Source organism: Triturus cristatus, chromosome 11, assembly GCF_964204655.1.
Source record: "Triturus cristatus chromosome 11, aTriCri1.1, whole genome shotgun sequence".
NCBI classification, from domain to species: Eukaryota; Metazoa; Chordata; class Amphibia; order Caudata; family Salamandridae; genus Triturus; species Triturus cristatus.
In genome coordinates, this window is record NC_140594.1 from 890,229,341 (window position 1) to 890,252,596 (window position 23,256).

General features: G+C 49.5%; 1 protein-coding gene across 3 annotated transcripts in view; it reads left to right on the forward strand.

The window, feature by feature from the left end:
- Positions 1 to 23,256, forward strand: part of SLC33A1 (solute carrier family 33 member 1) — a 324,811-nt gene that overhangs the window by 203,007 nt on the left and 98,548 nt on the right. The window lies entirely within an intron of this gene.

A 23,256-nucleotide genomic window follows, 5' to 3' on the forward strand; every position in this document is an offset into this window, starting at 1 on the left:
TTGCATTTTAATGTGTGTGTTTGAGTTTGTGGAGCTGTATTTTGGTTATTTCCATCAATTAAAATATTTCTGTGATCCTGATTTGTACCTAATGCAGGCCAAGGGGATCCTGTGCAAAGTTTCTGTATTTACTCAATTTTCGTAATGTTTCTATCTTTTTGCTGCTGGACTCAATTAACTGCTGATGTTTTTCTCCACAAATGTACTTTGTTTCAATATATATCACAGCAATTCCCATATATGCATTATCATCTTCAATTTTAACCGCATATGAAATATTGTTACTTCTCCAGCATTGGACCTTTCATAGCTAAACATTGCTTGAATTATTCCCCCATTGTGAGGCGGTATTTGAAAATAATATCGAATTATAAATATCGAGCTACACAAATATCGAGTTTTTAACATCATGATGCAGGAATATCGTTGACAAGAATATCGGTGTTTTTGGGGTGATGTAGTTTTCAAGAATTTGTTTTTAATATCAGTTTCAATAATATAGTTAAAAATATATCATTTTTTAATAATGATTGTGTTTTAATTTATAAATATATTTTATATGTAAGGCTTCCTGTTTTCCGTTTTTACTGATTTTTACAGATAAATACAGACTGAAAAACATTTATTTTCCTGTCTGTATTTATTTTTAAATGTGGATAAAAATGGGAATAAGTGCATATTTTATCATCTGGGTGTGTGTATGTATATATATATATATATATATATATATATATATATATATATTTGAAACCTGTCAGACGTTCAGGCACGAGTGTATTATTAACCAGTTAAATAAATGCAGAAATATACACACTTCAGCTTCATTTTTTCACAAAAATTTAAATAAATATGGATAAATACAGGTAAAATTAGCAAAAAATAAATATGGATAAATACAGACGAAATGACAAAAATATAAATACCATAAAGCCGGGAGCCCTATTTATATGTTAAATATTGTTTGTATAATTGACTATTTTTAAATATAGTTTTTAATCGTGAAAGGTTTGTAGGGGTACAGGGTGGGAAGTTAAGTATAAATAATAAGACATATTCAAATTCACTATCAATTATTTAATTTAGAATTATGTAAATTGTTTAATTATATTTTTTAAGGCCTATTTTAGGTACGGGTAATTGGGTTTGTAGGGGTATAGGGTAGGACGTTCATTAAGTAATTGATTAATGATTGTTAAGTTATTAATTAAGTTATTTTTAATTATGTGAATTGTGTAAATATATTAAGTTTTCTTTTAGCTGTGGGTTGTGGGTCTGTAGGTGTATAGGGTGGGAAGTTAAGTAATTATGAAATTATTATTGTAATGTATTATGTAACTTGTTTAATCATTATATATTTTTACTTTATATTTTAGGTGTGGGTTGTTGTGTTTGTTGAGGCATACGGCATAGGTTGAGTAGATATTAACAATTAAGGACCTTATGAGTTTCGGCGGTCCTGGGGCGGGCGGCACTCCACTGTTTTTCCCGAGAACTATTGAAACTCACTGCCGCCCGCCCTATTACAAGTAATTTTGTGGTATGGCGGGTGGGCGGCATATCGGTTTCGCGGCAGTGCTGTATAAAGGCTGATTGTGAGCCTTAAACAGCACCGCCACTGGACCGCCAATGCATGTGCCTGTACAGAAAGGAATGCACCATGTTGTGTATTCCTTCCTGTGCAGGAATGGGGGGGCATAACTACAGGGGGGCGTAACAGGTGATCCCCTGTATGCCCCCCCATGCACAGAGGCACAAGGGGGCCCTGTAGGGCCCTCTTTGTTGCCTCACCGCAACCCTTTGCATGGTAGTGTGACCGTAATGAAAAGAATGGCGGTGAGGCAACTCAAAATATTGCAGCACCACCAGCATATTTTGGCAACGAACTGTTGCCAGACCGCTGTAATCCGCGGTGGTAGTAGCGGTCCAACCATCACACTTATAATACTGCAGGCGGTCCCACAGTGTGGCGGTGGTCTGACTGCCGCCACAACTATGGCGGTTCCATGGACCGCAGTAGTTGAAATAAGGCCCTTGGTATTCATGTATTAATAAATAATTAATTGATCATTAAAAACATTTATACTTTATTTTATTTTAGTTATATTTTAAGTAGGTTTCTAGGTTTGTGTGAGTATAGTGTGGGAACTTGGGGCCTAAGTACGATGTCGGTGGGACGAGCGCCTGACCGACATCGTACCGGAATGGAACAGCCCGACTATAAGTCGGCGGTTCCACCCACTTAATTAGGATGTAACCGCCCAATAGGCGGTCAGAAACATCAATCTTTCAATAGCCAGAAAAAGGCTACAACACAAGCTGCAATCGAAAAATAGATGTTTCAAACATCTCTGCGCCGTGTGGCAAGCACCATGTGGCGCCTGCCGCACGGTGCAGGGATGTTTAAGGGGGGCACCATGGATTTCCGACAGGCCCCTTAGCGGAGGGCCAGTGGGCCTTACTAGGGGCCCCCAAAGTCATGAAAGGACAGGTGGAAAGCAACATCGTAATCCTAATGGCGGAGCCGAGGCTTGCTCTACCGTCATTATGGGATTACTATTACGCCCGCTGCCCCAACGGGCTCTGTGAGGCTGTCGGAAGAGCAGCAAAATTCTAAAGTGGGTTTCCCCTCCGACCACCAGTATTGTAACACAGCGATCAGATGGGAACCTATGATGTTGGGTGGACAGCCTCCGAAGAGCTGTCGGATGGCTTTCTGCAGATGTCATAATTAGGCCCTTAGTAGGATAATAATTTTTTTGTAATTTTTAATATTTTTTTATTTTATTTTATATTTAAATATTTTAATAATTTAGGTTAATGTTTTGTAGTGGTTTTAATATTTTGTTTAATTTAAATCTATAAGTATATATTTAAATTTTTGTTTTTATCATAGTAAATTAAAAACAATAATTATTTGTTTAATAAATATACATTAAAATATTTTTATTTATTGTTATATATGTGAACATGTAAACTTGTGTGTATGTTTTTGTTTTTATGAGTATATGTGTGTATATATATATATATATATATATCTTTTAAATATTTTAAATTATTTATTTTACATTATTTTAATGTTGCATGTTAAAATATTTTGGTTTTACTAAGGTATGGAACCAATCTGTTTATTCAATGACATCCAGAGCATCATTAACACAGCTGAGTGCCTACAACCATTGGCCGGCAGCATATGTCCGAGGGTGAGGTTTTACACAGCTTTGTGCCTACAACCTGAAGGCTGGCAGCGATAGCTGGATCGTGTTGTACAAAATCAAAACAATTCAACCTAGGCTAATAAAGTAACAACCCCCAGTCCATTCCACCTTCCCAACCACCCTATCCCCGCACCAGTTGCCTAATCATCTAAGCCATGTGGAAAGTGTTGGCCACTTAGGACATGTGGTGTTCTGCGGTTCCCACCTGTGGGGGTGATACCGACTCCGCCCCGCGTCCTGGGAATAATCGCAGTATTTGTAGGTATTTGGGGCATGTGATCTCACGTAGCTCTGTCGAGAGGATCTGGAGGAAGGGGGCCCAGAGCTCAGCATAAGTCTCCCCCTTATGCTCCTCTACTAAGGACATGTGTTCCATCTCTAGTGTTAACCAGAGTTTGTGTAGCCATGCAGTGTGGTCAGGGATATTCGTGGAGCCCCATTGGGCCAGGATTACTTGCTGCGCTGCCAACAGCGCTAGTGCGATCTGTGTTCCCTTCAGGGAGCGTAGGGGGAAATTCAGAGGGTTCAGCAGTCCCAAGATGGTGTATGCTGGAAAGCTTGGGAGTGTGGTGTCAAATGCTCTATCTATTTCATCCAAAACTAGTTCCCAGAAGTGCGTCCACTTTGGAAAATGCCATAGTAAGTGCACCAGTGAGCCTGTTAGTCCGCAGCCCTTCTCCGAGCGTCCCTTATCTCGCTGTGGACACGGGCTGGTGTGAGATACCAATATGTTATCACTTTGTAGGCCGATTCGGTCCAAGCGGTGATGTGTGCAGTGTGGTGCGCCCTATAGTGTAGGTCTGCCCATTCCTTATCAGAGAGTGCCCAACCCAGCTCCTCCTCCCATCGAAGCAACCCTTTTGGTTCGCCCTCCTTCCCCGTGGAAAGCATCGCATAGAGCTATGAGATGTTTGTTGTCGTCTTTGTGCACAAGCCATTTTTCAAAAACCGTGAGAGGTCGTGAGGCTGCTGCATGATATTCTGGGGAGGTTACCCAGTGACGCAGTTGGAGAAAATGGAATGCATCGGCCTGTGGAAGAGAATAGTCCTCCCTTAGTTGCTCGAAGAGCATTATCCCATTGGGGTCAAACAGTGAACCAATTTGTATACATCCCTGTTCTCTCCATCTGTGGAACACTTCCGAGCTGCGGCCCGGGGGAAAATCGGTGTTGTCCACTATTGGGGACATCGATGAAGGGAATGTTGTTGGGCCCCTTTTGCAGGCCACTTTATCCCAGACTTTTAGAGCTGATGTTACCGGGGAGGAATACAGTCCCCACGCTCTGTGTTTGCGTGGAAGCCAGGCTTCTTGCCAAATATGTGCTCCTGCGACCGTTTGGTTCATAAAGGAACAATATTGCTCAGAGAGATTGCAGTTACATTCAACTGTATAGCGGATGTCCGCCGCTTGTCGGTATCTATGGACTAATGGGAGCCCTACTCCGCTCTCTCGCTTGGGTTGCGCCAAATGAGTGATCGGTTATCGCTGCTCCCCCCCCCCCCAAATTTAATAATTGTGCGTTATAAAGTACGTAGAGCCTTCGGAGGCGGGACCAACGGCAGCGTTTGGAAAATGTAGAGCATGCGCAGGAGTACAGTCATCATGACTGCTGATATTCGCCCAAACCAGGCCAGCTTCAGGCGGGTCCTCCCGTCCAAAGTTTTAGCTGTCTGGTCCAGGAGTGCCGCATAGTTTAGTGCTAGGGTCTTTGGTATGGTTTGGGCATGTAGGATACCCAGATAAGGTATGAAATGCTCCGCCCTGGACAGAGGGAATTGTCTCCATAGGCTCTCTTCATGGGCAGGGGACACCGTTAGATTTAGGATCTGGGATTTGTTTAAGTTGTCTTTAAATCCCGATGCTTGAAGCTCTTCAGTTAATCTAAAAATGCCGGCAGAGAAGTCAGAGGGCTTGCCAGCGAGAGGATCACATCAATCTGTGGGTCACCCCAAATTCTTTGTGCTAACAGCTCCATGTAGTCTGCGAAGAGGAGGGGGGACAGCGTGCAGCCCTGCCTTTTGCCGCGGGCAATCGGGAACGAGCCGGAGGATGTTCCATTGACTCATACAAACGCTCTTGGCCCATGGTAGATGCAGCTAACCCATATTATAGACTTCTCCCCAAACCTGACGTAGCATAGTGTGTTGAAGAGATATGACCAGCGCTCCCTTTTTCAGTGTTGATTGATAGGAACAGTGGGCCAGATGTATGACCGGATTTAGCATGCGCAAACGGGTTTGTGATCTGTTTGCGCATGCTAAATCCATGTGGGCCATGTGCAAACACTATTTTGCGAGTCGCAAATAAATTGCGACTCGCAAAATAGGGTTTTACGAGTCACTGTTAGGAGGGGGGCGTTCCTTCCTAATAGTGACCCCAAAGCCATGTATGAATTTTTCACTCGCAAATTAGTGGTAATGCACTCGCAAAAGGGAAAGGGTCCCCAGGGGACCTCTTTGCAAATGCAGGGTAAAATATTTATTTAGGGGCAGGCAGTGATCCCATGGACCACTGCCTGCCCTTAAAAAATGAAACGAAAATGTTATTTTTTTTCTTTTTTAAATGCAACCCGTTTTCCTTTAAGGAAAACAGACTGCATTTAAACAAAAAAAAGCTACTTTATTGAAAAGCAGTCCACGACATGGAGGTCTGCTGAGCCCAGCAGGCCACCATCCCTGGGAGGGCCAGCCTTTCCAAATGGGGTCGCAAATTGCGAGTGGCTCATTAATATTCATGAGCCTCGCATTTTGCAACCCCTTTGGGAATCGCAATCAGTGTCTCGGATACTGTTGTACATTCTAAATTGCGACTCTCAATCGAGCGCAAATTACGAGTCGCAGTTTAGAATGGCAGTTTAGAATGGTCGTACATCTGGCCCAGTGCTTCTCTGGGTGATCTGTGGTAGCCGTCCATGAGGTGGAGAAGTCTCTTGGTATTGTCTCCCCCTGTCGGGTGGGGATGAAACCCGCTTTTCTGGGTCCACTAGTACCCCCATCAGTTTAGTTTAGTAAGGGTATGGGTCAGTAGGACCCGCATTCTCTAGGATCTTTAGAGAGCTTGAGAATCGCTGATATTGAGGCTTCCACAGTGGAATCTGTGAGTGAACCTGTTTCAAGGAAGGATTTAAACAACCGCATCCGAAACAATGCTAGTTCCTGACAGAAATCCTTATAGATTTGTGACGGAAATCCGTCAGGACCCGGTGCTTTGTGCAACTTAAGGTGACCGAGTGTTGTGATCACCTCCTCAATTCGTATCGGTTGGTCAAGTTGTGTTGCGATTGTTTCTGGAAGGTGGGTAACTGGGCGACCTTTAAGATTAGTGTGGGCTCCTTTATGAGTAGAGTCTGGGTAGAAGTATAGGGTCTGATAAAGTCTTAAACAACTCTACTATTTGCGTGTCTGAATGTACTTCCTCCCTGGTGGACTGTCTGACTGAGGCAATCGCCACTGCCATGGTCTTAGCTCTAAGCTTTTGCTCGAGGATCCAGTCACAATGGACACTGCTCAGGTAAAATTCCTGACGGAGCCAGAGGAGGGCATATTCCACCCTGCTCAGGTTCAAGCATTTCAGAGAGAGCCTTTTCTTTTGCAGCTCTCTCCATATTCTTGGTGCCCCAGTGCGTTTATGAATGGCTTCCATCTCAGCCACCTCCTTTTTCTAAGCTCTGGCACTTCTCCTGGCACGCCCGGTTCACCGCCGCCGATATGGCAATAAATTCTCCCCTCATCACTAGTTTTAGCGTTTCCCAAACAACAGCCAGGGAGGTGCTCTCTCTGTCATTCGTATGCAGGTATTCTGTCAATTTCGCCCGCATGTCCTACATAACCACCGGGGAATATAGGAGCCTCTCCCGCAGTCGCCATCTAGAAGGGCTCGGCTGCAAGGTATCTGCCTGTATCTGCCTGTATTGTGACTGTGATCGTGTGATCTTACCAGGATCTCGGTTCAATGGACGTGTCTCTTAGTCTAGGCACCAGCGCCATTGATGCTAAGAAATGATGTAAGCCCGTGTATGTTTTGTGTGTTGCCAAGTAAAACATATAGTCTCGTACCGCCGGGTGCTGGTGACGCCAAGTGTCCTGGAGGCCATTTTCCGTCAGCCAGCACCTGCCTTCGGCCGAACAGGTCCATGCTTGCACGGACCGCTGTCATGTGTGCTCTCTATGCCACTGGAGTCAAGCTATCCTGGCTGATGAGGGCTGAAAGCCCGAAACCGATCCTAGGATGCTTGTTTCCAGTCCAGGGAGGACCTTGCCTGTCAGTTCGGGCTGGACTGTTCCCATTGGGTTCAGGGTCAAGACTGATTTGCATATGGCTGGGTCCAAACTGGAATGGCATGGTGAGCAAAAAAACGATGGATTTTGGCCCAGATCTCTGTACTGGGGTGAATGTATGACATTGTCTTGCATTCTGTCCATCAATTGTTCTTTTTGCATGCGTGATCTAGCGCAGTGTCCATCATCAGGTTGAAGTCTCCTCCCACCAGAATTGCTGCATCGGGAGGCTCCAGCACCTCTGATAGGGCCTTAATGATAAAGGGCTCCTGTTGGGTGTTCTGGGCGTATATTTTAGCTAGGGTGAAGTGTGTGGATCCCCAATAGATTCTAAATGCAAGCAAACGCCCCTTCACCTCTGTTACTTGTGAGACTACCTTTTTTTTTTTTAAACATAATTAAAACAAACTTTATTAAGCACCACAGAGTGATTTCAAGTTGACAATGCAAGTATAATGGCATTTTCTTTTTCTTTTTTAATCATAACACATATTCCTTCGAGAGGCTTAAAGATCTATTGTCTTATGTCGGATTAAAATAGGATGTTCCCGTGACTATAACATAGAAATATGAATGCAGACATGAGATACAAATTCCATTCGGTACAATGCAATATATACCTAAACAGCCCTTTAACTTGTAACCCCCCACCCTCCCTCCTGGCCTGTCAGTTCCTATACGCTGATCGACCTTATGTGTATGTTTATATAGTACTTGCTGTAAGTCATTCCTGGCGTGCAGCTGACCTGTGAGTAAGACCTGTAACAACCTTTTAAGCATAAGACCGCACACAACTGGGTACATTATGGGTTAGGGGTAATATGCGGAGGGTGTAGGTTTTAGTGCTTCAAAACCTTCCAGCATAAGGTCCCACTCCATAGAAATGGGGTGTTTACGTAGTCCGCGAGCCTCTGCGCGTCTAATTGTCGCACTTTTGGCACCGCACCAATGCACCACCACCTCATGCCACGCAACCAGAGTAGGGCTCCTAGGGGATTTCCATCTCATGGTAATCGTTCTTATGGCCAATATGAGGGAAAGGTCAAGGAAACGCAGTTGAACTTTCAAAGCTCTTCTGCGCTTACGGAGGCCGAGCAAAGACTCCAGTATGTTGTCTGTGAGTGGTAAATGTGTGATCTCCCCAAGTGCAGTTCGGGTCACCCCCCCCCCCCAGTAATCATGCAAGTGAGAGCATGCCCATAGCATGTGGGTAAAGCCCGCCTCCTCGGACCTGCACCGTGGGCAGAGGTGCTGGGCATCAGGGAACATGCAGTGGATTCTTTTTGGGGTTAAATAGGATCTGTGTAACTCCATAGATTGTATAAATTTAAATTTGGCATTGCGGGATACACGCTTGGGGTGTTCTAGAATACTCGCCCATGCTTTATCAGTCAGTGCGACTTCACTTGTCTTGGACCATTTTGTTCTAAGGGCAGTGAGTGTGACGGAGGCTTGTGATCGAATACCAACGTATAACCATTTAATAAGATGGCTACCCTCCCCCATGTAATAAAGAGCTCGTACCAGTTCGTGTTGTGGAGGCTCATTACATTGGGGTGCCCACGTTTTCCTGTCGTGAGATACTACTGCGTAGGTTAGATATAGATGATCTGGTGCACCAGTGGTCTGTACAAAGGCGTCGTGATCTAGGAGGGTTCCATCCCCAAACAGGGACCCCACCTCCTCTATGCCTGCCTCTGCCCAGATGCGTAACCGAACCATCATGAGTCTGCCACCAGTGGTTGGTAGTCCCAATAGGGGAATATTACCGGTTTACAGGATCGCATCTGAGGTGTAAAGCAGAGCCTTCTTCCAGCAGCGGAGTGCTGTTTTAAATAAAGGAGGCATAGCAGGGGGAATTTTTACTTTCGGCAGTAACAGACTATGAAGGGCTCCTTGCTCTAAGTCTCGGTTCTCATATCCTATCTCCTGCAAGTTCCTGCCCGCTGTCCAATACGACAGCCATTGAAGCTGACAAGCATAGTAATAGGCCCTGAAGTCAGGTACTCCTAATCCGCCTTTGTGGGGCTCCAACGGCAGTTTATTGAGTCTCACCCTGCGTTGGCCTGTACCCCAAATAAGCTCTAATAGGATTGTGTCAAGTGCGCGAAAGGTGGACCGAGGAACCACTAGAGGTAAATTCACCAAAAAATATAGTAGTCGGGAGAGCACCACCATCTTAGAGATGGCAACCCGCCCCATCACCGACAGTGGCAGGGATGTCCAAAAGGATACACTAGAGCATATTGCAGTAATTGCCTTTGACCGATTCCCGTCAAGTTGGTCTGCCTGTGATCTGTATATCTGGATTCCTAGGTACTTAAATGTGTGGTGTGTTACTGGTATGGTGTATGTGCCAAAATGGAGCTCGTTTGGGTGAGGACCGTCTCTGAGATAGAAAGCGTTCAATTTCCCTTCGTTAATAGCAAGCCCAGAGATACATTCAAAGGCAGAAAAAATGGCGGGGAGAGGCTCCACCCGGGCGGAGAGGTCACGTATGTAGAGGATTATATCATCAGCATAGATTGAGATTAAGTGTGTGGTGCCAGTTATTGGGATCCCCAGGTATCTAGCGTCCTGCCTCAATGCTATCGCTAATGGCTCCAAGGCAAGGACAAAGAGCAGAGGAGAAAGGGGCACCCCTGTCGCGTGCCTCTGTGTATAGTGTATTCTCGTGGAATATGATTTCTGGTGCGAGCTCTTACAGTGGGGCCAGTGTACAGCAAATGCACCCAATTAAGATATTTTGGAGGGAGACCGAAGCGCCGCAGGGCCGCGAACATGTATTCCCATGTAATGGAGTCGAAAGCTTGGCGCAGGTCTAATGCTATACATACAGCGTTGTCATAGTCCACTGGGGTAGCCAGCATGATATGATGTAAACGTCTGAGATTCAGGGAGATGCTGCATGTAGGGAGAAACCCGCATTGGTATTTGTGAATTAGGGTAGTGTAGGGCAGGAGTCGGTTAGCTAGGACCTTACTTAGGATCTTGTATTTGGTCGCTAATAGAGACAGGGGCCGGTAGCTAGATAAGTCGGTTCCGTCTCAACCCTGTTTAGGGAGTGAAATGACTAAGGCTTGCATGGTGGAATGGGGTAATTGACCGGACTCCAAGGCTGTCTTCTATAGTTCTTCTAGCTTAGGGACAAGAGCATCTGAGTATGTTCCAAAGAATTCTATGGGTAGGCCGTCAAGTCCCGGGGCCTTGTTACGCTTTAGACCTCTAATAGCAGCCCGTATTTTGTGTCTAGTAATGGGACCTGAAAGAGCTTTCGGTGTACCTGCTTTAAGACATGGGTATGTGAGGCTGTTTAAAAAGTCATTCACGAAAGTGTCATCAGTGTGCGCAGGTTCATTATAAAGATTAATGTAATAATTGCAAAAGGCATTGTTTATCTCTAATTGAGTATGAGCCATGCCCTTGTTAGGTACATTAATGCGGGCGAAGATGGGATAGACTGGACTGTCCCGCAATATCTGGGCCAATAGCGTTCCGTATTTATCCGCTTCAGTGTGTTTCAATTGTGTAAATGCCCTGTAATCTATGACCCGGAGAGTTTCAATGATCTCACCAAGCTGAATGCGTGCATCCCGTAATGGGGCCTGTTTGTCTGGGTCACTCGCTACAGCTCGTTCCAGCTCAACCATGAGGTTTTCTATACGGATAAGGTTTCTATGTACCTCCTGCCAAGCCCCCACTGTCGACCCAATTGCAGCGCCCCTCACGACCACCTTGAGTGTGTCCCATTCGATTCGATTAGATTAGATTGGAGGAAGCTGTGTTCCAGTTCTCAGAAAAATAGTTTGTGATAGTTGCAGACAGTGTGGTGCGGAAGGGGGAATACTCTAGTAGTTGGAGTTGCAGTTACAAGTGGGGACCAGGGTAGGCGCCCTGCCCCATGAAAGGGTGATCTCTAAAGGAGTGGTCAGAGAAGGTCTTGGCCAGGTATGTGGATTGATTTATTTGGGTAGCGATGTTAATGGAGCAGAAAAACCTATCTATCCTAGTATGAAGTTGGTGTACTGGTGATTAAAAGGAGTATTCCCTATGTGTATAATGTAGTATTCGCCAAACATCACACAGTCCCCACCCATTTGTCCAGGCGTTCAGGGCATTAGCTTGTTTGTGGGCGCCAGCGCCATGTAGCGGGGGATGAGATCTATCCAAATTCACGTCCAGGACAGTGTCGCAGTCCCCTCCCGATATCCAGGGATATGTGTCCCACCCTTTCCGGGCTATGCCTAGTTGAGTAAAGAACTTGTCCTGTTCAACGTTTGGGGCATATCTGCCACGCAAGACCACTGGTAGTCCATTTAGGGTTCCCCGCAGCAATATGTACCTACCCTGTTCATCTATGTGGCAGTCCAATTCTATAAAAGGTACTCCGTGGGGAATCTATATGGCCACCCCTCGCGCAAAAACCGAGTAATTAGTAGAAAAAATTTGGCCCCTCCATTTCTTTCGAACCTTCAAGGCCTCCGGATCAGTGAGGTGTGATTCCTGAAGAAAAACTATTTGTGGTTTACGTCTGAGGAGGTGGGCATGGACTCAATGTCGTTGAAGTACGGCGCCAAGTGCCCGCACATTCCAGGTCAGCAAGTTATATGAACCTAAAGTGGTGAAGGGGTCAGGCATATGTCGATAATGTAATTTCCCCCTAACTCGGAGCCCATTAACTAACGTAGGCCAGGAGTACCCTTTCCCCTGCAAACTAATAATACTCGGCTCAGCTATGGAACAGCGCTGGTCCAAACAAATAACAAAAACGTACAAGCAGCATAGAATAGTGCGTTAGCTTCGTGGGGGGTCGTTTTTTACCCGAGCCATGGGCATAGCATCTGTCCCTTATTTCGTCTCTGCCATGTGAGGGGCGGGTTGAGGTGCAGTTCTTTGTGGTCTTGGCTTCTCTTTGCTGCTCCTCCGGTTCCCTTCGTAAGCTGTTGTCCGATGCTGTGGCCCGCTATGCAGAGGGGCTCCTGGTGACCATGGGAGTGTGTCAATTAGGTTTGAGCGTGCCTATGATGACTTCTGTGCACTGTCTTCCTATGATATAGCTGTGTCCCGGAAGGTGGTTATGCGTGGTGTGGCTTCTGAGCTTAGCGATGCTCCTCGGGGCCCATGGTCAAGATCTCCTGTCTCTTGTGTTTAAGTTGTCGTATTGCACCCTGTGCCATGTCTTCCCTCACATTCAATGGGGTGCAGCCAGCCTTGCCTGCCAGGATGATCCGGCCAAATCCGCTCCTTGTTTGGGGGCAGTGCCCCTCTCTGGGCAGTCTCTAAGTCTCCGGGCCTCATGTATTTTTTTTTTTTTTTTTTTTTTGAAACCGTTTATTACAATCTCAAATAATTACAAGTATGGGCCTACAACCGTCTGGCCGGCCGCTAGAGTGGCAGAAGCATACGACATACATACAGAAAAATCTCTTGGCGGTGCAAAAAGGGTAAATCAGGAGATATCAGTAGTGCAGGCCACATAACTCCAAACCCACAATACGGTTTCCTTTTGTCAAACCACAACAACACAAAAACAACCACACCCGCAAGGCAACCTGCAATCCCAAGTGACGGCACGCGCTCCTTAAGTGGGGGACCCCAACCAGTCGCCAAACTCTGAAGAGGGGAATGAGAACAGATCAGGGACTGGGGAACCACGTGCCCATGGCTGGGGGAGGGGGCCGGCTAGGGGGACGGGGCTGGTGAGGCAGCCGGCAGCAGCGGCGGCTCGCAAATACCCCCGCGATAGGCGTTCCAGGGGCCCCAGATTTTCACCCACGCCCCAGGCTTACCCCTCGCAACATACACCACCTTTTCACGAAACATACACCAGTCCATGTGTTCTTTCCAGGCCGACACTGCCGGAGGCCTCTGGGATCCCCACAATTGAGCAATGTCACGCTTAGCTATCATGTATCCCAGGGTCACCCACCGCGTCTGCGGAACCGAGTAGTCAGTGGGCTCCCACACATTCAGCAAGCATCTCCTCGCTTCAGGCAACAGCACGACACGCGTAACCACTCGCAGGACCTCGTGCACACCACGCCAGAATCGCTCCACCTTTGGGCATTCCCACAGAATATGCAAGAAAGTTGCCAAAGCACCACAGCCACGCTTACACAGTCCATCCTCAGCAAAGCCCATACGTAGAAGCCTTGGCCCCGTCACGTAAACCCGGTGGAGGATCTTAAGCTGGACGAAGCGAAGGCGAGCCGGGATGGCCACCTCCTTCGGAGAGGCCACCGCGGACATCCAGTCCTCGTCGTCCAACTCCAGCCCATCGGCAACCCAGGCCTCGCGGAGGCCAGTCAGCAGGCCCGATCGGTCGTTGATCAGTTTTTTATATATAAGGGAGATCGTGCTGTCTGGGACATGGCCATCCAGCACTCTGTCCTCCAGGGGGGAAGACTCCGGAATGGACGCGACATCCGGGAAGACAGAGCCCAGCGCGTGGCGGACTTGTAAGTACCGGAAGTACTCACTGCCTTGCAACTGAAACTCCGTCTGCAACATCTCGAAAGTTTTGAATCCCCCCCTCGTCCAGAGATCTCCCACTGTGCTGATGCCGATCGTGTCCCACTTCTCGAAGCCCCTCGAGGTCCACAGGGAGCCCAACCTCGCCGACGCATATAGCGGTGACGCCCGGGTCAAACGGTCCTTCCACCCCATAGCTGCGTTAGCCGCGTGCCATACACGCACCATGACACGCGTCGGTCCCGTCAGGCGAGGGTCCGGCGCGCCAGAGTAGAGCGCTCGATTGTAGTCGCCACCGGGCAGGAGCATCTTGTCCATTTCAAATGCCGGGTTCAGGGCGGGCCCGTAAAGGCCATGATTAATCGCAGCTAGCTGGGAGGCCCAGTAATACCGTTTAATATCCGGGAGGGCGACCCCCCCATCGTACCACGGGAGCGTCAATTTAGCCAAGGCAATACGTGGCCTCCCGTCCCAGAACAGGCGACGCTGCAAACTCTCCACCTCCCGGAAGTAGCGCGCCGGGACCAAATCCATAGTGTTCTGGAGAGCGTACAGAAAGCGCGGCAAGGACATCATCTTAAACAAGGCCGCTCGGCCGAGCGGCGAAAGCGGCAGACGCCGCCAACGCACCACGTCCTCCCTCAAGCGCTGGAGGGGGGGCAGCAAATTCCGCTCGTAGCGGGCCTCCGGGTCCAGAGTAATATATATACCCAGGTACCGAAACCCCTGGGAGGCAATTTGGATCGGACAGTCCCGTGGTAGGACCGGAGCCTCCCCGGCAAGCACATAAACACAGGATTTCGCCCAGTTGATGACGAGACCTGAGTTGCGACCGAATGAGCGCAAAACATCAACTAGGACGATCAGTGATTTACGCGGGGAGGCGAGATACAGAAGGATATCATCAGCGTAGAGGGACACACGGTCCTCATGCTCGGGGGTCCAGCGGAGACCACGGATGGAAGGGTGCCACCGCAGCCACTCCGCCAGGGGCTCCAGGGCCAGTGCAAACAGGAGAGGTGACAGGGGGCAACCCTGTCGCGTGCCCCGTCCCAGTGCGAATGGGGCCGAAACTCGTCCATTCACCACCACCTGCGCCAATGGGCCGGAATACAACAACTTGACCCAGCTGATGAAGCCCGGTCCGAAGCCAAACTTCGCCAGCATCGCCCAAATGTATGGCCACTCGAGCGTATCAAACGCCATGGTGGCGTCCAAGGACGCCAAGATGGCCGGTTCCCGCACAAACGGGACACGCGCGAGCACCCCGTGCAAGCGTCGCAGATTAAGGGCCGTGTTACGGTGGGGTATGAAGCCGGACTGGTCTTGGTGGACCAAGTCGCCCACCACGCCGACCAGCCGGTTGGCCAGCACCTTGGCGAGGATCTTGGGCTCCGCGTTCAAGAGCGAGATAGGCCTATAGGATGTGACCCGCTCACGGGGTCTCCCCTCCTTGTGGATCACCACGATCGTGGCCAGACGCTGGTCCGGCGGAAGGGAACCCCGCGAGCGGGCCGCCAGGAACATCGCGCGCAGGTGGGGCGCCAGCACATCCGGTCGCAGCTTGTACAGCTCGATAGGGATGCCATTGGAGCCCATGGCCTTGCCAGATGCGACCGAGCGGATAGCAAGGGCAATTTCGTCCGAGGTGGGAGGAGCGTCCAGCGAATCCCTGTCCTCCACCGAAAGGGAGGGCCGCGCGATGTCCCGAAGCAGGGCATGGGAATCCTCCTCCGAGCAGGGAGAAACCGGGGAATACACCTCGCGGAAATAATCCGCGAAGCAGGAGACAATGGCGGCCGGCTCGGTGACACATACACCATCCATCCTCTCGATCAACGGAACCACACGACTCGCTCTCTCCTTCTTATCCAACCACGCTATCAATTTACCAGCCTTATCACCCACATCATACAGTCGCCCCTGTTGCTCTCTACTGAGGCCCCTGGCCGCCTCCGTGACGAGGGCCCTATAGGCCGCCCGCTTGAGGTGTAGAACATGTAATGTGGCATCCGTCACCCCGCTCCCCAGGTCACCCTCTAGTTCAGTGATTTCGGCCTCCACCCGGGTTACCTCCTCCCGCTCGCGCCTCCGGGCATGGGAGATAAGGGAGAGGGCCTCCCCCCTGAGAACTGCCTTAAAAGCCTCCCAAAGGGAGATAGCCGAAGGGACAGACCCCACATTCTCCTCAAAGTACCGCTGCAAGGATTTGATCAATTCGGCTCGAATAGTGGGGTCGCGCAGGTACCAGGCATTGATTGGGGCTACCCTGCCCTCCCCCCTCGGGAAGACATCCAAGTGCAACAGTAGTGGGGAGTGATCTGAAATACCCCGCGCCAAATGGCGCACCTCTCCCACTCTCCCAGCGTAGGCCGCAGGAACAAGGATATAATCAAGCCGCGAGAGGCTACCATGGGCACCCGAGTGGAAAGTGTATTGCAGCTGCGCGGGATGCTTTAGTCGCCAGCAATCCACCAATCCTAGTGTATCTAAAAGGCCGTACAGCCACGCCTGTGCCCGGGGGAGGTCCCTGGGGGGATGACGATCCATAGACCCAGAAGCCACCGCATTGAAGTCCCCCCCAACTACCAGAAGCCCACCCGGGAGGTCAAGGAGGAGGCGCCCCAGGTCCGCAAACGTGGTAGATTGCAACCCCGGCGGAACGTACACTGATACAAAAACGACCACTCTGCCCTCCATTCTACCCACCAAGACAGTGTAACGTCCCCTCTCATCATGGCGCACCTCATCAATCTCCAATGGGAGCGAGTTCTTAATCATGATGCCCACCCCCCGCGAGCCCGAGGTGAAGCCCGAATGGGCCACCAAGCGATAGCCTCTCCGATTCATGGCATGAAAGGAATTACCTATAAGGTGTGTCTCCTGCAGGAAGACCACATCTGGCGAAATTCGTTTCAGATACTGCAGGACCACACCACGCTTAATCCTATCCCCCAGTCCGTTAACGTTCCATGATAACACAGTCAGATCCCTACCCCCCATCATACATGGAAGCTATCAATCGTCCCCCAAAGAGCATCTCAAAAACAACAATACAGTAAAGGGTTCGCCTTGCGGTGCAAACAAACAACACTCCACCCCCACCCACCCATCCCAACAGAACTCCCCCCTCCATGCACCCCTGCATGAGCCCAGACAGCCCCCCCAAAGTGCAGTGTGCCTGTCGCCCCATAGACGAAAAACTAACTAGTCCCCCAGAGGAGGAGGGAAAGCCCCCAATGGACCCCGTACGACCTCCATAGGAGGGGAACATACACGATCAGTGAATGGTAACCAAAATGTTGTCCAGAGCAAGGCCTACTATTCACCCCTCAGTTCTGATCCGGCGAGCCCGCCCCGCCAACCGCACCCCCCCCCACCCCCCCCGGCCCCGATCCCCAGGCAGAGTATCCAACCAGTCCCCGGCCGCCTCGGGACGATCAAAAAAGTGCGTGCGACCGTCCACCTCCACCCTCAGCTTAGCTGGAAAAAGCATTGAGTACTTAAGGTTCAGGTCCCGTAGGCGACGTTTAACTCCGAGAAAACTCAGTCTCTGCTTTTGGACCGTCGGAGTAAAGTCAGGGTAGAAATTCACGTCCATATTATCGAGCTTGACCGGTCCCCGTAGCCTGGAAGTCTGCAGGATAGCGTCTCTGTCCCGAAAGTTAAAAATCCGGGCAATGAGAGGCCGCGGCGGGGCTCCGACCTTAGGTCTTCCTCCGGGGACCCTGTGAGCACGTTCCACCGCAAAAAGTTTACTCAGCCCCCGGGGCTGGAGATGGGTGAGGATCAGGTCTTCCACAAACAAATCTGCCGCCTCCTCCTCCCGTCCCTCCGGCACCCCGACAATACGAACGTTGTTCCTCCGGGCCCGACCCTCGGCGTCCTCCAATCGACGGTCCATCAGGGCGCTCGCCTGTCCAAGCCGGTGCACCTCCTTTTGAAGGGCCGCCACGTCTGTAGTGAGACTCGAGGTGGTGTGGGCCAGGGAATCGACCCGGTCATTCGTTTTAGACAAGTCGGCCCTCACCAGGCCCACTTCCACCAGGGCCGAGTCTATCTTCTGCGCCAGAGTATCAAAGTGCTGGTCCACCGAGGCCTTCATCTCGGCAATGGCGCCCATGACGTCCCGGAGGGTCAGATCCGCAGGCTGAGCAGACGCCTCGGCCGGGCCCGCGGGGGATGTACGCTGTGCCTCTGGGGATCCCTTCTGGAGGGTGTAGCGGTCCATACTGTTTGACTGATGTGCCGGGCCACGGCGGGTCGATTTCACCTTTGCCCGGTCGCCATCTTGCTTTGTGGACATGTCGCACTCCCAAGATCGTGCCAATCTCCTCGAAAGGGCCGATAAACCAGTTCACGGGTTCCGGGGGGGTGACCACTGGACCGCAGGACAACTCACAGCCGGCGGGTCAGCCGGGCACCGGGACAAGGCCACACCACCGCACCCCGCTCCGCAACCCTACCTCGCTTGAGGGCAAGGAAGGCGCAAAAGCGAAAGTGAAAGCGCGGGGAACGCGAGTCGCCCAGCCCTGCCCGCCGCTGTTGTTCGCTTTGTCCCCGGATCGCCCCACAACTCCAATCCGGGGGGCCGGCGCGGAGAAGGCCGCAATCTTCGATCGGTGCTCCCACCAGTGTCCGGGGTCCGATTCGAAAGCGGAAAACGGGTGCCGTCTCAGCTCGGGTACACAGACACAGTCCCCTCATCAACGACAGGATATAATCAGGATTAATTCAGGAGGTCGCGGAGGTCCTCGGGAGCTTCGCACCTACGCGGCCATCTTGGTTGCGCGCTAGGCTCCTCCCCCGGGCCTCATGTATTTAAGACGGCAGAGATGGCGGGGCAGCCATCTCCACCAATTGTTCGCAGCTTATCTGAATTGTGTTATTTACGATTCTGTGCCGCTCTCATGCCTTTTGTAAGGTGCGGGAAAGCCTGCCTGTCCACCCACCATGTCCGGCATGCCTCCACGGCCCCTGGGAGTGTGTAGTTGCCAGAGCAGGTCAGTGGGATCAGGTATGAATGCGCCCGCCTCCCGCACTCGAGCAAAGCCTCGCATCATGCCCTACCTGGGCTGCGCTGGGCCTCCAGTGCGCTTCCTTCGTCTGCCGGTTCCCTCGCGGGTGAATCTGCTGGTGCTGGAGACCGCTGCTAGCTGCAGCGCAAGGGCCCAGCTCTGTCCTTTCATTCGCACGTGGCAGGGGACGGTGGGCAATATTCACCCTCTGCTGCTTCCTCAGTGGGCCTCCCTTGCCTCGTGCTCCACTGCAGTCCCTGGCACCTCTCGCCAGCTCCCTTATTCTGAGACCTTCCACCTCCCGGCTATTGCTGCACCCACACGCTGCACCGACCGCACCACAGTGGGCAGTTTCTCTGGTGCTGTGCCACACTTCCGAAGGCTATCAGGCCCGCTGCAGGCTCGTTCAGTCCGGCGTGGGAGCCCGGGTCTCGCTCCCCTATGGCCCTGGATCCGAGGCCTCAGCGCTCTACTCTTCTGGGATCAGGAGGCCGGGCCATGCCTTCCTCCCCAGCCCCCGCTCTGAGCTCAAGGACACCGCAACCCAGCCCTCCAGCGAGCCCCGCCGTCGCAGCTGAGGCTCCAGGGCAGGACCAGTGATTCTCCCCGTCTGCAGTGTCTCGTGGGAGAGAGCTATGTCGATGATGTATTGCGGCGGCGGAGAGACACATCTTATCTCACCGCCATCTTGGCCACGTCCCCCGGTTAACTAATTTATATACTTAAAATCTAAATTTTTGTATTTTTACCAATTTTAGTGTGTGCAATATTTTGGTCCGAAATGTTTGCACTTACCTTTCCAAGTATAGGTAGACAATATTTTTGACCGATATTTTTTACACGATATTTGTGTAGCACAATATTTATTGTTCCAATATTATGTCTGAAATGCTGTGAGGCTGGGTGCACCCAATAATCTTTTAAATATTGCATTAAACAATATTGGCATGTCCATATGCAAATAATAGTGTGCATTTAGTAGAGCATTCACATCATTGTAGACTGTCAAACTTCGGCCGTTGAGGTGAATGTAGCAAGCACTCCTTTCCGCCTTGGGGTGCCCGTAGTTATATTTCTACCTCATGTAATGTGTGAGTCTGAACACATCTCAGCTCTTTCTTCTGATAAATTATTTAATTCTGCAGTTTAATTTATTTTCCTTAGGACTGCTCCTCCAGTCTTGCTCGTAACATTTAGCTGCCTACCTTTAAGCGGAGTTGTTCTGCTTTTCTGGGATAGTGGAGACTTTGGACTTTACCACCATAACTGAAACTCTTGTGAAGGACAAAAAAATCCTTTTTGATAAGTTCCATCTGTGGTCTAAGTAAGATCCATGCAGATGACCCACGTCTAAAATGCCTTTACTGGTGACACTAACATTCCATTGTAAAACCTACCCCTACTCTTAAAGTCTGAGAACAACAAATGTAATTGCCTTTAGGGATTCTCTCTCTAAAGATTACACTTTTCAGGGAACTATTTAAATGCCTGACTTGGATATACTAAGGATATAACCTTCTAAATTAGCCTGCATGAAGAAACAACAAGCTTTTCCATAGATATTTATCCAGAAACCTCTGAAAAAGCTTTTGAGTTGCTAAAACTCATTGTTGGCATGTACATTTAAATCCCTAGTGCTTCAGCTGTCTTTCCTGTAAAAACTGCATTTGATAGGATTTCCTCTTCCACTACCCAACACAAACTGCTTAGACAGGCTTTCCATCATCAATATCTCCTATACATGCATCATCCGCATCATTGGTGATGAGGAGACAGTCAATGTCTTTTTCGATGACATTAGTCCATCACTATGTAACAGTGCGTTTTATACCTGGTGGCTGCCAGTCTACGATTGGTATCTCTAAACCCTGCCATCATTGCCCTGCCAGCAGAATCTGCAGTCAACACCATCACTCTTCATCAAAGGCTTTTATTGTCTTGTCAGTTGCACCATCAGTTGCTATCCCTTCAAGCAACTCTCCGCCGGTTAACATATTTGCTACTACATTGTCAACATGCAGAAAGTGTTAGGCAGACTGCAAACAGCCTGCCGGACTGTGGGATGGGTATCGCATAGCTACAGGATTAGAACTGACGACTTCAACAGAATTTACCATGTCTGTTATGCCTCTGGATCTCCTATGGATCCTCTGCCCATTTCTGTGCTCCAGCAGCTGGAACCGGCTCTTCTGCTCGTGATCAAGGATCTCCTAAATATCTCTCTGCAGGAAGCCACTGTCCCGCCTGACTGGAAACATGCCATGAAACTCCCTCTCCTCAAAAATGCCAATTCTGACCCCGATTTACTATCTAACTATCGACCCATTTCGTTACTACCAGCTTTCTCAAAGATTTTGGAGAAACATGTCAACGCACAGCTCTCTGTTCGTTGAAACACAAAGGTTTCTTCATCCCTCCCACTCGGGTTTCAGAGCTGGTTTCTCCACAGAGACCACCCTATTTGGGGGTAACTGAAAGACTGTGCCGTCTTCTGGATGCAGGAGACACTGTGGTCCTCATTTTGCTGGATCTGAGCGCAGCATGTGACACGGTGTCTCACACTGTGTTAATTAAAACTCTAAGATCACTGGGCATCTACGGCCCAGCACTGAAATGGCTTATCTCATTTCTCACAAATCGCACCTTTCAAGTTTTTTTCCCCACAGCCAGATCCGATATCCACTCTTTTGCCCATGGGGCACCTCAAGGTTCCATCCTTAGCCGTCTACTTTTTAATTTATACGTAAGACCCCTGGCCAATGTGGCAGAAGAATCTGGACTATCCCTGTTTTCCTACGCGGACGACTCCCAAGTCATTTTCTCTCTCTCCATGAAGAGCACAGCTGGACCCTCTCCCTTTCAGTTGGGTCTGAGCAAAATAGCATCATGGATGCAATCAAATTTCCTCAAACTCAACGGGGAGAAAACGTAGGTCCTTGTATTTGGGAAAAACAGGGAACTCTGTGGCCCTCAACATTGGCCCAGTGAGATGGGTGCTCTTCCCACACCCTCCCACCAAGTCCTCAACCTGGGCGTCACCATTGATGACTCGCTCAGTATGCACTTCCAAGCGGTTAAAGTAGCTGCCACATGTTTCACCATTCTGAAGTGGCTGAAGAAGGTCATCTGGATGCTACCAGAGCCATCTCAGAAAACTGTAGTCCACGCCTTGATTACATCAAGGCTGGACTACGGAAATGTCCTCTATTTAGGCTCAAACAAGGAGGTGACTCACACGCTGCAGATGGTCCAGAACTCCGCCGCAAGGCTTTTGTGCCGAGTACCGAGAGCCGCCTCCATCTCTGGACATCTAGGTAACCTGCACTGGCTCGGGGTCGAGAACCAAATCAAGATTAAAGCCCTGAGCTACATGCATAAAATCAAAACAGGAGCTGCCCCTCAATATCCCCAATCTCTGGTTTGTCCATACGTCCCTTCTCGCAACCTCCCCTCATCCACTCAGGGGAAATTTGTTGTTCCCACAATTAAACTATCCCAGATGGGTGGAAGGTCATTCACATATCTGGGCCCCTCACTCTGGAATACCCTGCCTATAGCTCTTCGAATTGAAACAGAATACGTCCAATTCCGCAAATCATTGAAGACGTGGCTTTTTAATAAATAACCTGCAAGCCTTTTCTACCTCAGTCTCTGATCTGCTTTTGCGCCGGGAAACCCTTTTTGGGTAGCTGTAGCGCATTATAAATGTAATAATAGATAGATAGATAGATAGATGCCTCTGCAGTCTTCACCATTAAAAAGAAAATAGACTCATCGGCCACTGGAGACTGAAGGAAACTGAAGAAAAAAACCCACAAGGCAGGCCCTGCATCAGCTCTATGTTCATTATTGCCAGAAAATGTTAAAAGACAAGGTGCTGAATGACAACCCTTTGAAGGAAGGGATTGGCATCGTTTATAAACCTAAACATTCTGCATTTAAGAATAGTCTACATAAACCTTGAGGATTTCTTACCCAGACTTCAAGACCTACCTGTATTGATAAGGATAGGTAATACTACACCAGTATTGTCCACCATCAGACAGGGTCGGAGACAATAGTTTTCCTGATAAAAGAAGCACAGATCCATTGGGACATGGGTAATCAAGAAACGTATTGCTTGTTGGTGCATCTTCCATGTTGAGCGAATCCCTGGCAGAGATTTAAACGGAGCACATTTGGATTGCATGTGTGGGAGTTAGATCAAGATCAGATTCAGAAAATCTTCCAGAGATGGAGGGTCCACACCTGGACTTTTCTGTGATGTAACACAA